This window comes from Opisthocomus hoazin, unplaced genomic scaffold, assembly GCF_030867145.1.
Source record: "Opisthocomus hoazin isolate bOpiHoa1 unplaced genomic scaffold, bOpiHoa1.hap1 HAP1_SCAFFOLD_78, whole genome shotgun sequence".
NCBI lineage: Eukaryota > Metazoa > Chordata > Aves > Opisthocomiformes > Opisthocomidae > Opisthocomus > Opisthocomus hoazin.
In genome coordinates, this window is record NW_027449021.1 from 112,190 (window position 1) to 125,013 (window position 12,824).

Here is a 12,824-nt window from a genome sequence, read left to right on the forward strand (position 1 = left end):
CCTCGTTGTGGAAAATGTGTCTAGGCACCGACCCCCTCCTCGACCTGCTGGAGCCAGGACTGAGAAAAAAGCACATGCACGGGACTGGGGGAAGGTAGGGTATGCGCCATCGCCTAGGGAACAATTTCCCCAAACACATTGGAAAAGGTCGTGTGACCAAACAACAGGGGGACCCTCACCACTGATGCAAAATGAAATTATGGACCAACGGGACGCCACTGGATCCACGGTGGTGACTGTCTCTTGCAATTCTGTCATCCCGACTGCTTGCTAGGTTTCTTTCTTTCTTGTCTTTTCCTCTCTTTCCTGTCACTGGTTCCTCGTGCCTTCATTTTAATAGTTGATCAATAAACCTCTTTAACTGGTGGCATTTGACCTCGTTTGTGTCTTAATCTCACTCTGGGAATAAGAAAGAAACTTTATGTCTCGGGTCTTCCCGGACCGTAACAGAAGGGTTGAAGGGGAGGGAGTTAGAGCAGAGGAATGAGGGCTTTGGAGGGTTGGGTGTTCAGCTGAGGTCTCAGGGATCAGAGCTCACCTTTCAGCGTTGCGGGTTAGGCAAAGGCATCAGGGGAGGGTTTGGTGTTCTTCTGAGGGTGCCTGCTTAGTGCTAAGGCTGTGGGCTATCTTGGTGGTTTAGGGTTTGGTTTAGGGCTGGGGTGAGGGCAACAATTAATGCTCGCAATTAAAGCTAAGGATAAAGGCTAGGGGCTAGGGTCAGCAATAAGGTAAGAGTAAGGGTAAGGAGTTGAGGGTTTGGGATATGTCTTTGATGTAAGGTCTGAGGTCAGTGATAGGCTAAGCTCAGCTAGGTTAGTAACTGTGGATTACTGCCAGGATGAGGAGTAGTATTTAGGGTAGGGTTAAGGCTTGAGGTTACTGGTTACTGATAGCGTAAGGGCTAAACATGAATGTTTTCACTGTCTGGGTTTTCACAGCAACATCACCATAACACCTTTCACATTTTCTTTAGTGTTTGTTGGCCAAGCCTCTCTTCCTTCCCACAGATCTAGTGACAGGACAAGAGGCAATGGCCTCAAGTTGCATCAGGGGAGATTCAGATTGGATATTAGGAAAAATTTCTTTACTGAAAGAGTGGTCAGGCATTGGAACAGGCTGCCCGGTGCAGTGGTGGAGTCATCATCCCTGGAGGTGTTCAAAAATCCTGTAGATGTGACACTTCGGGATATGGTTCAGTAGGCCTGGTGGCTTTGGGTTGACAGTTGGACAATGATCTTAGAGGTCTTTTCCAACCTGAATGGCTCTATGATTGAGGCCATTTCCTCTTGTCCTATCGCTAGTTGCTTGGGAGAAGAGACCAACACCTGCCTCACTACAACCTCCTTTCAGGTAGTTGTGATAAGGTCTCCCCTCAGCCTCCTCTTCTTCAGAGTAAACAGCCCCAGTTGCCTCAGCAGAGGTGACCTCTGTGTGAACAAATGAATCAAGCCCAGAATCCAAATTTTAAAAAAAATTTGAAACCTATGCAGAAAAAGAACTTTAGAGAGCAGCTGAAAAAAGTCTTGATATCCAGCATTGCTAGGTTATTAATGTTTTTTAATGAAATTTTGCTGATCACTGAGGGGTGCTGAAAGTATCTGGTCCCTCAGAGAACTTTGTACCACAGATGGCATTTGTTCCTGATCACCCAGCCATCTTCCCACCCAAACGCATCATCCACTTTTTCAGCCCAGATATAAATAATTTGCTCTAAGGACACTATATCCCAGAACTTGCAAAAGTCCAGGAACACAACACGCCCTTCTTTCCCCTCCCACATGGGAGAAATCCCTTTCTTGTCCTCCAAGTGCCTGGGGATGCTTGCAAGAGCATTTGCCTCATCACCTTCCCAGGGACTAAGGTGAAGCTGACCAGCCTCTAACTCTCCCAGTCCTCCTTCTTGCCCTTCTTGAAGCTGGGTTTTCTATTTGCCTTTTCTGAGGACCTTGGAACTTCCATGATCTCTCTGGATTCTCCAAGGTGTTGAAGAGAGGTCTCCCAATGACACCAACTAACTCTGACATCACCTCTCTGCCCCTTCCCACACCAAAAGCCTTCTCCATACTACACACTTCCAGGGGAGTGCCTGGGACACAGCAAACACCTCTTCAAGTCCTCAAGGGCTTTTCAGAAGAACAACAGAAGTAATTTCTTCCATCAGGGCCAAGACTCCGGTGGGATCTCTGTACAGCTCACAGCTTTCCTGGGCATTTTTTCAGCATCTGCCTCTCTGCAACCTTTCTGGTCCTCGGGTTGTGGATGAGGGGATGGTGCAGGAGAGTGAGGATAAAGTAAAAAAAGAGTTTTGTCATACTATTTCAGGAAGGCTGTTCTAGGCATCACACAGACAGGAAAGAGGGTGTCATAGAAAGCAGTGCCACCAGTGAGTTGAGAAGAGGAGCTGGAAAAGGCCTTCTCCCTGCCCACACAGATATGATGCCCACAGAATATAACCACACAAACAGGAAAAAGAGGATGGGTTCTAAAATGCAAGTTAGGAAAGGAAAGAGTATGAGTGTCATGGTGTCATGGCGCGAGAGCTCCAGCAATGAGGTGAAATCATAGAAGAAGCGTTCCTCTCCACTGGGGCCACAGCACTGTATCTGAGTCACCACCAAAACCATTTCTGTAGATGACAGAAATCCCCCTAGATAGAGTGCAGCTGCCCTCTGGAGACAGATGCCCCAGTTCATGGGTCTCGCAGATGGCAGGGTGTGGCACACAGCGTGCTACTGGTCACCATTAATAAATGCTCTGTACAAGCAATAGGTGCAGGAAACAGTGGTAACACCGTCATGAACAGAGATGGTGCTGTTCCCAACCACAAAGCTGGCCATAGACTGGGTCAGGGTGATGGGTATGCAGGTCTCCAGGGAGAATAAATGTCCTAAAAGAAGCCCGTGGGGATGTGCAAATGCTGGTTTGCCACCACCTGCACAATGATGAGGATTTTCCCAAGCGCAAACACCATTCAGGTCATGAGAGAGAGGAGGGAGAGATTTGTCTAACATTCTGAGTCCCTAGTAGGGGGAAGTTCATGACCACACCATTGCCTTTTCTCCATGGAAGGCTCTACGGTCTGCTTTTCTCCTCTAACATGGCAGGGAACTTACGAGTAAGAACACTGGTTCATTTTTAGCTGCTTGGGGGTCAGACAGACAAATCACTGCAAGCACATTTATTTCCTTTAAAGATGGTATATAGCTCCTTGTTCACACAGTCAGTTGTGAGGTCACACTACTGAGGCAGAAAATAAAATAGAACTGAGGTGTCCACATTTCTTTGTGGCAATGATATTACAAGAAGAAAAAGAAAAAACAAGAAAAATCCCAGCCAACAGCAAGGACAACAAAAACAGCCAAATAAAGACAGACTGGGCCTGTAAGGAGTTACATTATGAGTCATACGTTGAAGATGATAGGCACTCTATACCTTTCGGAAAGCAATCAGTCACCAGTTTCCACACTGCATTCCTGAGCTCCTGGTTCCTCACGCTGTAAATAAGGGGGTTCACTGCTGGAGGCAACACCAAGTACAGCCCAGCCACCACTAGATTCAGGGATGGCAAGGAGATGGAGGGGGGCTTCAGGCAAGCAAATATGGCGGTGATCAAAAACAGAGAGACCACTGCCAGGTGAGGAAGGCACGTGGAAAAGGCTTTGTGCCGTCCCTGCTGAGAGGGGATCTGCAGTACGGCCCTGAAGATCTGCACATAGGACAGCACAATGAAAACAAAACACCCCAAAAAGACAAATGTACTAATCAGAAGCAGCCGAAATTCCCTGAGGTAGGCATCTGAGCAGGAGAGCTTGAGAATCTGGGGAAGTTCACAGAAGAACTGGTCCACAGCATTGCCTTGACAGAGCGGTAGTGCAAATGTATTGGCAGTGTGCAGCACAGCGTAGAGGAAACCACTGCCCCAGGCAGCTGCTGCCATGTGGACACCAGCTCTGCTGCCCAGGAGGGTCCCATAGTGAAGGGGTTTGCAGATGGCAACGTAGCGGTCATAGGCCATCACGATGAGTAGAAAATATTCTGCTGAAATGAGAAATACAAACAGAAAGACCTGGGCAGCACATCCTGCGTAAGAGATAGTCCAGGTGTCCCATAGGAAGTTGGCCATGGCTTTGGGCAGAGCGGTGGAGATGGAGCCCACATCAATGAGGGAGAGGTTGAGGAGGAAGTACATGGGGGTGTGGAGGTGGTGGTTGCAGGCTATGGCGGTTATGATGAGGCCATTGCTGAGGAGGGCAGCCAGGTAGATGGCCAGGAAGAGGCAGAAATGCCAGAGCTGCATCTCCTGGGTGTCTGCGAATGCCAGGAGGAGGAACTGTGTGATGGAGCTGCTGTTGGACATCTGCTGCCTCTGGGCATGGAGCATTGTCCAAAGAGGAAACAGCAGTGTCAAGTAAGGGGAGAAGTTTCTGGGAACAGTCAAAGCCATTCCCAATACCCCCTCCCTGAGACACACAGTTTTTCTTTTTCTAGGATACCTTCATTTATCTCTGTGGCTGGACTCCCTGTTGGTGCTGGCTGAACATGCTGTGAGGAGCAGGACCTCTGCCCACTGGCTGCTGAGGAGTTTACAGGTTAACAGGAAAGGTGTGGGCAGAGGTCAGTCCTGGTGTTCGACTTTGGCAGCTGAAACTGCTCTTTACTGAAAAGAACTCGGCAGCATCTGCACTCCCAGCACCAAGGAACCGGGAGAGCAGCAGACAGTTTTAAAGGTCTTGTTTTTTTTGAGCTCTCCTCATCTCACCTGGGGAGTGTTCTGGGATGTCAGAAACCCTCAGCATTTCTGCTGTGCTCAGGGAGAACAGAGCTACCCAGCTGCCCTGGGCTTGCACCATTCTGAGATGGAGATTGATCGCACTCCCATGTTATCCTGAAAAGCCGTCAGACACTGCTGAGAGGAGAGGGATCCACAGGAGTCCACTAAACATCCCACCCTTTGCCGAGGCCTCAGCATCCCACTTCTAGTCAAGGACACATGTGGTTCATTTCACTGACCCAAGAGCATTTCCTCGGTCGGGCACAGCATCTCTGCACTTCTCCTTTGAGGCATGGAGATTACATAATTCTGTTATGCGAAAGGTTTGCATTGTTGAGGGCAGCTCACAGCTTGGAAGGACACCTCATAAAGATAGCCAAGTGTCCTAATGATGGCATCTGATTAAGGGAAAACCAGCTTGTTCTCTGGGCTCACAGTCTTCACTGCCCACAGCCCTACAGCTTAGACAAAACTGGAACACCTCATTCCCATGGACACACTGCACGGGAGGACCCACAAGATCAGTGTCTGACTCTGCAGCTGAAACTTCTCTCCCCAGAAAGCCTGACTGAGAGAACATGGGTACTACTTCAGTAACACAGACGAGTGGAGCAATAAGGAGAAACACAGTGAGGTTCTACGTGAAAGAGGGAGAGTCAGCCAGGCACTCAGGACACTGCTACACTTCTCCAGCTGCACACATCCCAGACTCCAACATTGCCAGGCAGTTGCTCTCTGCCCCTGTCCTTCTCAGAGGCAAATGGGCATGTGGCTGGAGAGCTTGATAGTCATCCCTCCTTTGACCTTCCCCTTCACATACTCCCTTAGGAAAATATCCTGAGGTGATCTGAATCTGTGAGCAGCCCTGAACCGTTCAGTTCTTCGTCAACAGCAGAAGGACCCTGCCCAGTCCTGCTGGGGGTCACTACTTCCACCCACAGCTTCTCCTCGTGATGCCGTGCGCTCCCCAGGCAGGCTTAGTGCTGACCCTGGCAGGCAGCAGAGTCCCTGCCCCAGCACGCAGCCCCTGGGGTGTACAGACCCTGCTCTGAAGGACAGCTTGGGGAAGCCCAGGCTGCACATCCACCTTCACAACACTGCAGCCGTCCTCGGGAGAAGGCAGCTGTCATGGCCTGTCCCTCTGAGGGTGCAGCAGGCAATCACTCCTTTGCAGCACATCCTCATCTTCAATAAGACACAAACTGTGATATTCCTCATGGTACATCATGCCGTACGCTTTGGGGTGTTCCAGCTTAAGGAGATCTTTCCACAAAGTGTAGACACATTGTCCTGCATGCAGAGACTTACTGTGTGAAAGGCTGAAAAAATTCCTGCCTGCAGTGAGCTCTCAGCATCCTTCCACTTCACAGTGCTTTTAACCTCTCTCTGCCTCGCTCCTCTCCCCTCACTGCCTTCAGGCAGTGCCCTCAGCCCTGCTGGGCTTTGTAGAGGAGCTGCTCCTGGGCAAGAGCTCACTGTCTGCAGCGCTCCTCACCTGCTGTGATCTCCCTCCATCCCAGGAGCCCAGACCAGCTCAGCAGCACAGGACCAGCCCAAGGTACCACCTCTCCCTACTCTGGGCTCCCTTGAGATGTCTTTTGGTCTCCAGGACAACTTGCTTTGAAACTCGTCAAAGCAATTACTGATGTTTCCTCCCTCAACTATGGAGAGAGAGGAAATCTTTTATTTTCCAAAGTGGCGTTTCTCCTGTCACCAAAAGAGCTAGCTCCAAGGATCATCTTTCCTTGTCCCATCTTTAGGCAGGACAGCCAGTGCAGGACAGGCAGGGATGTCCTTCACCCCTGCTGAGGGAAGGGAATCAGATGAGTCAAATGAAACATCTCATCCTGCGTCTGTAGCCCTGGGACTCAAAGGGGATTCAGCTCCCCCAGTGCCTGCCACAACCCCACAGGAGGTGGGATTCCTCTTGCTTCTTTTCAGGTGGGCATTAAATGCACAACTCCCATGCTAATTAATGGAGATGGAGGCCAGGACGGAGGGGTTCAGGTGCAAATGTCTGGTGGCATGTGAGATACCAGAGGTGGTCTAAGATATGTGCAGGTACAAATGGAGCAGTTTGTCGAGACAGGGCAACATCTGGGGACATCCTCTTAGAGGCTGCTGGCAATTTCCTTTGGCCAACAGAAATGACAGCTGATGCCCAAAATAAGGGCAACCGAACCTGTCCCTACTCATTATGTTCAGGGTGACCGACACAGGCATTCACCTGAATGATTCAGGTCTTGGGCCATAGGAAGAGCTCAGTCTCTCTCTTCATCTTTGTCTCTATTTACCAGGTCTCCATTGACTACATTGGCAGTTTCATGTTCTTCCCCAGGTCGCTTTAGAGAATTCAGGGCAGCTCCTCAATTTCATGTCCAAATCCAGGCCCACAGAGCTACCTGAGATGCCAGGGCTTGCAGGGACAGCAGAGGACCTGCTGAAAAGCAATTCTCATATTGGGCGGGGTATGTGTGAAAGGTCACCCCAGATGCCATCGCAATGAGTGTGATTTGGTGCCTCAGTGACATTGACTGATGCCTTCAGTCAGAGGCATCGGTCATCAGATGTCACCAGAGAGGCAAGGTCTGTCCCTCCCCTATCCAGTAGCTGCAGGCATTGCGCACAGCCATGATGACACAGTCAAGGAACAGAACAATCCTTTTCACAGTGTGCCTGGATACAGCTTGTCCTCAAGGACAGCCTCCTCCAGGCCCAGCTAAAATCCTTATTATTTAAGCATTAATCCTTAACTGAATTGAAACTGAAAAGGTAATGCAATGGGCACCAAAATGAGCTGTGCTGCATTAGGAACAGTTAAAGAAGAAAGAGAGAGAGAGGGTGGGACCACTGCTGAATTTAATAAGCGGAGGTCTAGATAGATCTCACATAGTCTATGACCTCTTTGCCTCAGTTACTGCCAACAAGGTCTCCCAGGACTTTAAGCTTTGAGACAGGAGTCTGGAGAACAGACAGCGGTGGATGGGGATCAGGCCAGTGGTTACTTTTGCAGACTACAGCCTTACCAGTCCGTGGGAGCAGAGGCACTGCATCTATGTATGCCTCGAGAGTTTTTTACCGGGAGGTGCTTGTCAGTTAGGATGCCAATTAAGAAAGGTACTCTGATTCTGTGAGGTAATGTGCTGTTAGGATGAAGATTGTAAGGAGAGAATAGTATAGGCAGTCTTTCTTCCTTTTAGGTGGTTGTACGCCTGGGCGGTGTGGCATCAACAGGTACTCCCACCCACATGCATCATGCCTTGCAGACCCCCTCCATAGAAAAGATTGTCTCATTTCAGTCATTCAACCTCTTCTTGTACTTCTTTGCAAGGTAACAGCTCTATTCATCATCTCTAAACCCAACAGAAAGGATGTTCTCATGAGAACTTCTTGCTACACTGTTAGATAGAGACAAGGCCACTCAGGTGGTGGAATGGTCAGTACCGAGTGGGAGCTGCCTGCAGGCTCCACTGTGACAATGAGCTGCTGAGGTTGTCCTGCTGCTGAGCGATCTATGCAGCGCAGCACGAACTGCTCAATCTACAGTGGTCTTCTGGTCAGGAGCAGAGCTCAGCTTTCCCTGTGAGCAGCCTGCGCTCTACCTTGGTGCGACAGCTGAGATGTTGCAACCCGAATGTGCATGGCCAGGAGGAGCTGGAGCACGGGCAGGAGGAGCTGAAGCCCAATGACTTGTCACAGCACTACCAAGTTTTTGGATTACTTGAGATGTGGTGGGACAATTATCTGAGCTCGGGTGATGCAACAGAAAGATACAGGCTCAGCCGCAGGAAGTAACAGAGAGGATGACTACCAGGGGGAGGCTCTGTGTGTGAGGGATCAGCTTGGATATATGGAGCTCCTCTAGAAGCTGAGTAACGTGTTTGGTTAGCTTTTGTGTGTGAGGTTGAGAGGAGAAGTCAGCAAGAGTGACATTGTGTTGGAAGTTACAAACTACTTGATCAGGGTGAGGAAGCAGAAGAAGTCTTCTGTGTGCAACCCGAGGAAGTCTCAGGTCAATGAGCAGGTTCCCATGGGGGACAGTAACTGCCCTGGCATTCCTCAGCCAGGCAAGTAAACAGGGTGCCAGCAGTCTGGAGGATCTTGGGACAACTTGTTAACACAGCTGCCAAGTGGGCTGAGAAGGGCGATGCTCACCAGGACCTGGCCCCGGCCAACAAGGAAGAGCTGACTGGGGAAGTGATCATCAGCGTGTGCCTTGGCTGTAGTGACCAGAGAATGGTGGGGTCCCAGGTGCCAGGAGTGAGGAAGGCCAGCAGTGGAGTACAGACGGGTGAAGTCCAGAGAAGAAGACTTTGACATACCTGGGAGACTGATACCGGTGGTGTGGTGGGAAGCAGCTCTGCAGGGGGAAGGAGCTCAGGAAATCTGATAAGGCTTACAGCCTCCTCGGAGGACAAGAATGCTCTATCTGAACACCCATGAAGAGAAGCATTCTTCTCAGGAGGATGAGGACGTGAGCTGTTTGAGTTCCAGAGCAGAAAGGCAGAACACAGGAGTTGGAAACAGGGGAAGATGCAAAGGAGGAATTTAGAAACCTCGTCCGTGGATGTGAGAATGACGACAAAGCCAAAGCTCCCGTAGTCTTGATACTTGCAGAGGATGGTAAGGGCTGCAAGATGAGCTGATACTGCTTCATTAAAAGAATGTAGAGGTGTAATGTGAGCCTGCTGCTGAGCTTCATTAGAGTAGGAGCAGGTAGGGCTGAGGTACTCAATGGCTTCTTTGACTCTGTGTTCTCCCAGGCCTTTGTGGCTGGAGGCAGGACCCTGGAGGAGAAAAACCTGCAGTGGATGGTTAGACTTCATGCCACTGATTGCCACTCTCTAGGCCTGCAAGTTTTCAGTCCACCTCTCTTTCTTCTCATCCAGTCCAGATTTTAACAGCTTCTATATGACGATATCATAGGGGGACAGTGCTGAAAGATTTTCTGAAATACAGGCAAATCACCACTCCTCTCTCTTCATCTACCAAGCCAGTCATGTCATTGGAGAAGGTTATAAGGTCAGCTAAAAATGACTTCCCCTTCGTGAAGCCAGACTGCTTCTGATGACTCTCTTGTCCTTCCTGTACCTGGAAATGGTTGACAGGATTAGCTGCTCCTTCACCTTAGTGGAGGCTGAGGTGAGGCTGACCAACCTGTCTTTCCCTGAGTCCTCCTTTAATTCCTTCTTGAAAATAGGAGTCATTTTGTTTTACTTGGGTGTGACTTGGGCCTCTTGACACCCCTGTGCTCCGGGCCTCACTTGGGGTCTGGCACTTGGAGGCCCATAGTGATATGCCATTGTGCACCTAAAGTCTTCATTTGGGGGTTGATTCAGTTGCCCACACAGAGGTGGGCACTGCCTCCAAGACACCCTGAGGTAGCTGAAGACCCCACGTGGGACTGGGAAATGTGACCCAGGTCCTATAGGAGCATACGTGGAGGAGGAGCTGGTGGCCAGGCAGGGAAGCCCAAGGCATCTCCGTTAAGAGAGCTGATTTTTTTCTCTTGACTAGAAAGGGAAGCCTGGGCAATTGAGTGCAAGGTGTCCAACACCAGATGAGATAACTCTGTTCTCTGCCTTCCACTACTTTGGAGACACATGTAGTTTACCCTGCAGAAAATAAAGAAATGAGTGGTGGTAGATGCTGCAGGGTACACTTGGTAAAGTCCCTGTAACCTCAAAATATTGGGATTAGTGCAGATTTGGCTGTGCAAAAGAGAGCACTTCTCCTTTCTTCGCCCTATGAATCGAGGGAGCTAGTGACTTTAGTGGGCAGCTTGTTGTGTGCAAAGAAGAAATATCGACAGAGTCTGGGACAGGGGACAGTGTTCGGGGGGATCTTGGGGTCTGTGCTTGACACAGAAGGTGTTTTCTGTTGGTCTAAGGTTATCTGTTGTGGAAAGTGCACTTCAGTAGGGGTAAAGCGGATTTAATATAAAGCAGAGGAATGATTTTTTTTTTTCTTTAAATCATGCCTTTTTCTTTTTATTTGTTGACCATTAAGAAAAAGCCTTCTGTGTCTACACGCAGCTCGTTCTCCAAGTAAAACAGGTGGGAGTTTGTGCCAACAGGCTGAGACGTGTATCTACAGCCTTAAGGGGAGGAAGCTGAGATTGGAACAAGGCTTCTTGAAGTCCCAGGTGTTTGAAGAGGGAAATGGTGGGGTTGGGGGAAGGGACAAAGACTACTTGATTGTCGTAAACAAAGGGCCTTTATTTTCATATATATTCAGACTGCTTTAGGAGAAGCTCAGGATTATTATGAGGTGGAGATTGCTGACACCAAGTAACGTGTAAAGAATCCAAAAAAAGGGGGGAAAATCTTTTCTTATTGTTGTTTTTTCACTTTGACTTTCGCTCCTGAAAGCTCTTTAGTTAACCACAGAAAAATTGAGAACTTTAAGCGAAGTTCTTCCCAGAGAACAAGTCTCTAGAGAAGTAAAATTCATCAGCAGACGTTCAAGTTTCTAAGGATGTCGGCATGCCCCACTGAGGACCATCATTGCAAAGGGATCGTGGAGGGAATTACAAGAAGATGTGACCATCCCTGATGCATCCCCCAGGGTGAAGCAAGAAGTCAGAGGCACCGGTTACAGGTGGAAAATCAGATGTGGAGTGTGGCTGTGGAAGGCCTTGATGTCTTTTGCAAAGCAGGACAGCCAAGCCCTGATCCCCATCCCCTGGGAATGGGGGTCTGTTGCCTCACAGCCTGTTCGTGGCTCTTCTTTGGAGCAGTGTGATGTGGGGTGTGGAATGTTCAGTGCAGGAGAGCAATGGGAAACCTCCCAGGCTCTGTAGGGGTGAGTGAGGAGTCAACAATGCCCTCGGGTTGTAAGGCACTGGTCTCTTCTCATGGGCCTCAGTGGAAGGGAGAGCAGCCATAGCCAAACTGAAGAAGACCTCATTTGTGTTGTCAGGGGGTGGTCCCAGCCACACCAAGGCCCTTGGTCATCCCCACCACAGGCTGTGTTACACTGTCCTATGCCTGTGCTTGTTTCCTTGCAGACTTTAGCTACTGCCCCATTTCCCCACCTCACTCTGACCCTCAGATCTCCCAAGCTTTACTGATGTCCCTCTGTCCTCATTCACTGTTGCTTCAAACAAAAAGCTGTGTTTACCTGGGGGTATGCCAATGTCTCTTGGTTTCCCAGCAACTGCTTTTTTCCAACACCCTGTTAATGCTTCTCTAGCACGCAAGATGTCACAGCCACAGACTTGCTTGGATCTGCTATTGCTCTCCGCATCCCAGCACTGGAATGCACGTCCTCCTTCTGCTGCCTCGAATTCGAAACTCAACCTATTCCACAATAATTCAGGTCTTCTTCCTGCCTTTAGCACAATCACAGAATAGTAGGGGTTGGAAGGGACCTCTGTGGGACATCTAGTCCAACCCCCCTGCCGAAGCAAGGACACCCAGAGATGGCTGCACAGGACCACGTCCAGGAGGGTCTTGAATATCTCCAGAGAAGGAGACTCCACAACCTCCCTGGGCAGCCTGTTCCAGTGCTCCGTCACCCTCAGAGGGAAGAAGTTCTTCCTCATGTTCAGATGCAACTTCCTGTGCCTCAGTTTGTGCCCGTTGCCCCTAGTCCTGTCGCTGGGCACCACTGAAAAGAGTCTGGTCCCATCCTCCTGACACCTACCCTGCAGATATTTAGTGGCATTTCTAATGTCCCCTCTCAACCTTCTCTTCTTCAGGCTGAATAAGCCCAGCTCCCTCAGCCTCTCCTTGCAGGAGAGATGTTCCAGTCCCCTCACCATCCTCTTAGCCCTCCGCTGGACTCTCTCCATTAGCAGGGGAGGAGAACGTCCCTTGACCTGCTGGTCACACTCTTCTTAATGCACCCCAGGATCCCATTGGCCTTCTTGGCAGCCAGGGCACACTGCTGGCTCATGCTCAACTTGTTGTCCATCAAGACACCCATGTCCCTCTCCACAGAGCTGCCTTGCAGCAGGTCAGCTCCTACTCTGTACTGATGTAAGTCTGCTGAGAAGATATGCTTAGACATGGCCATTGGATCTGGAGTGGTAGCAACTCCTGAATGATGA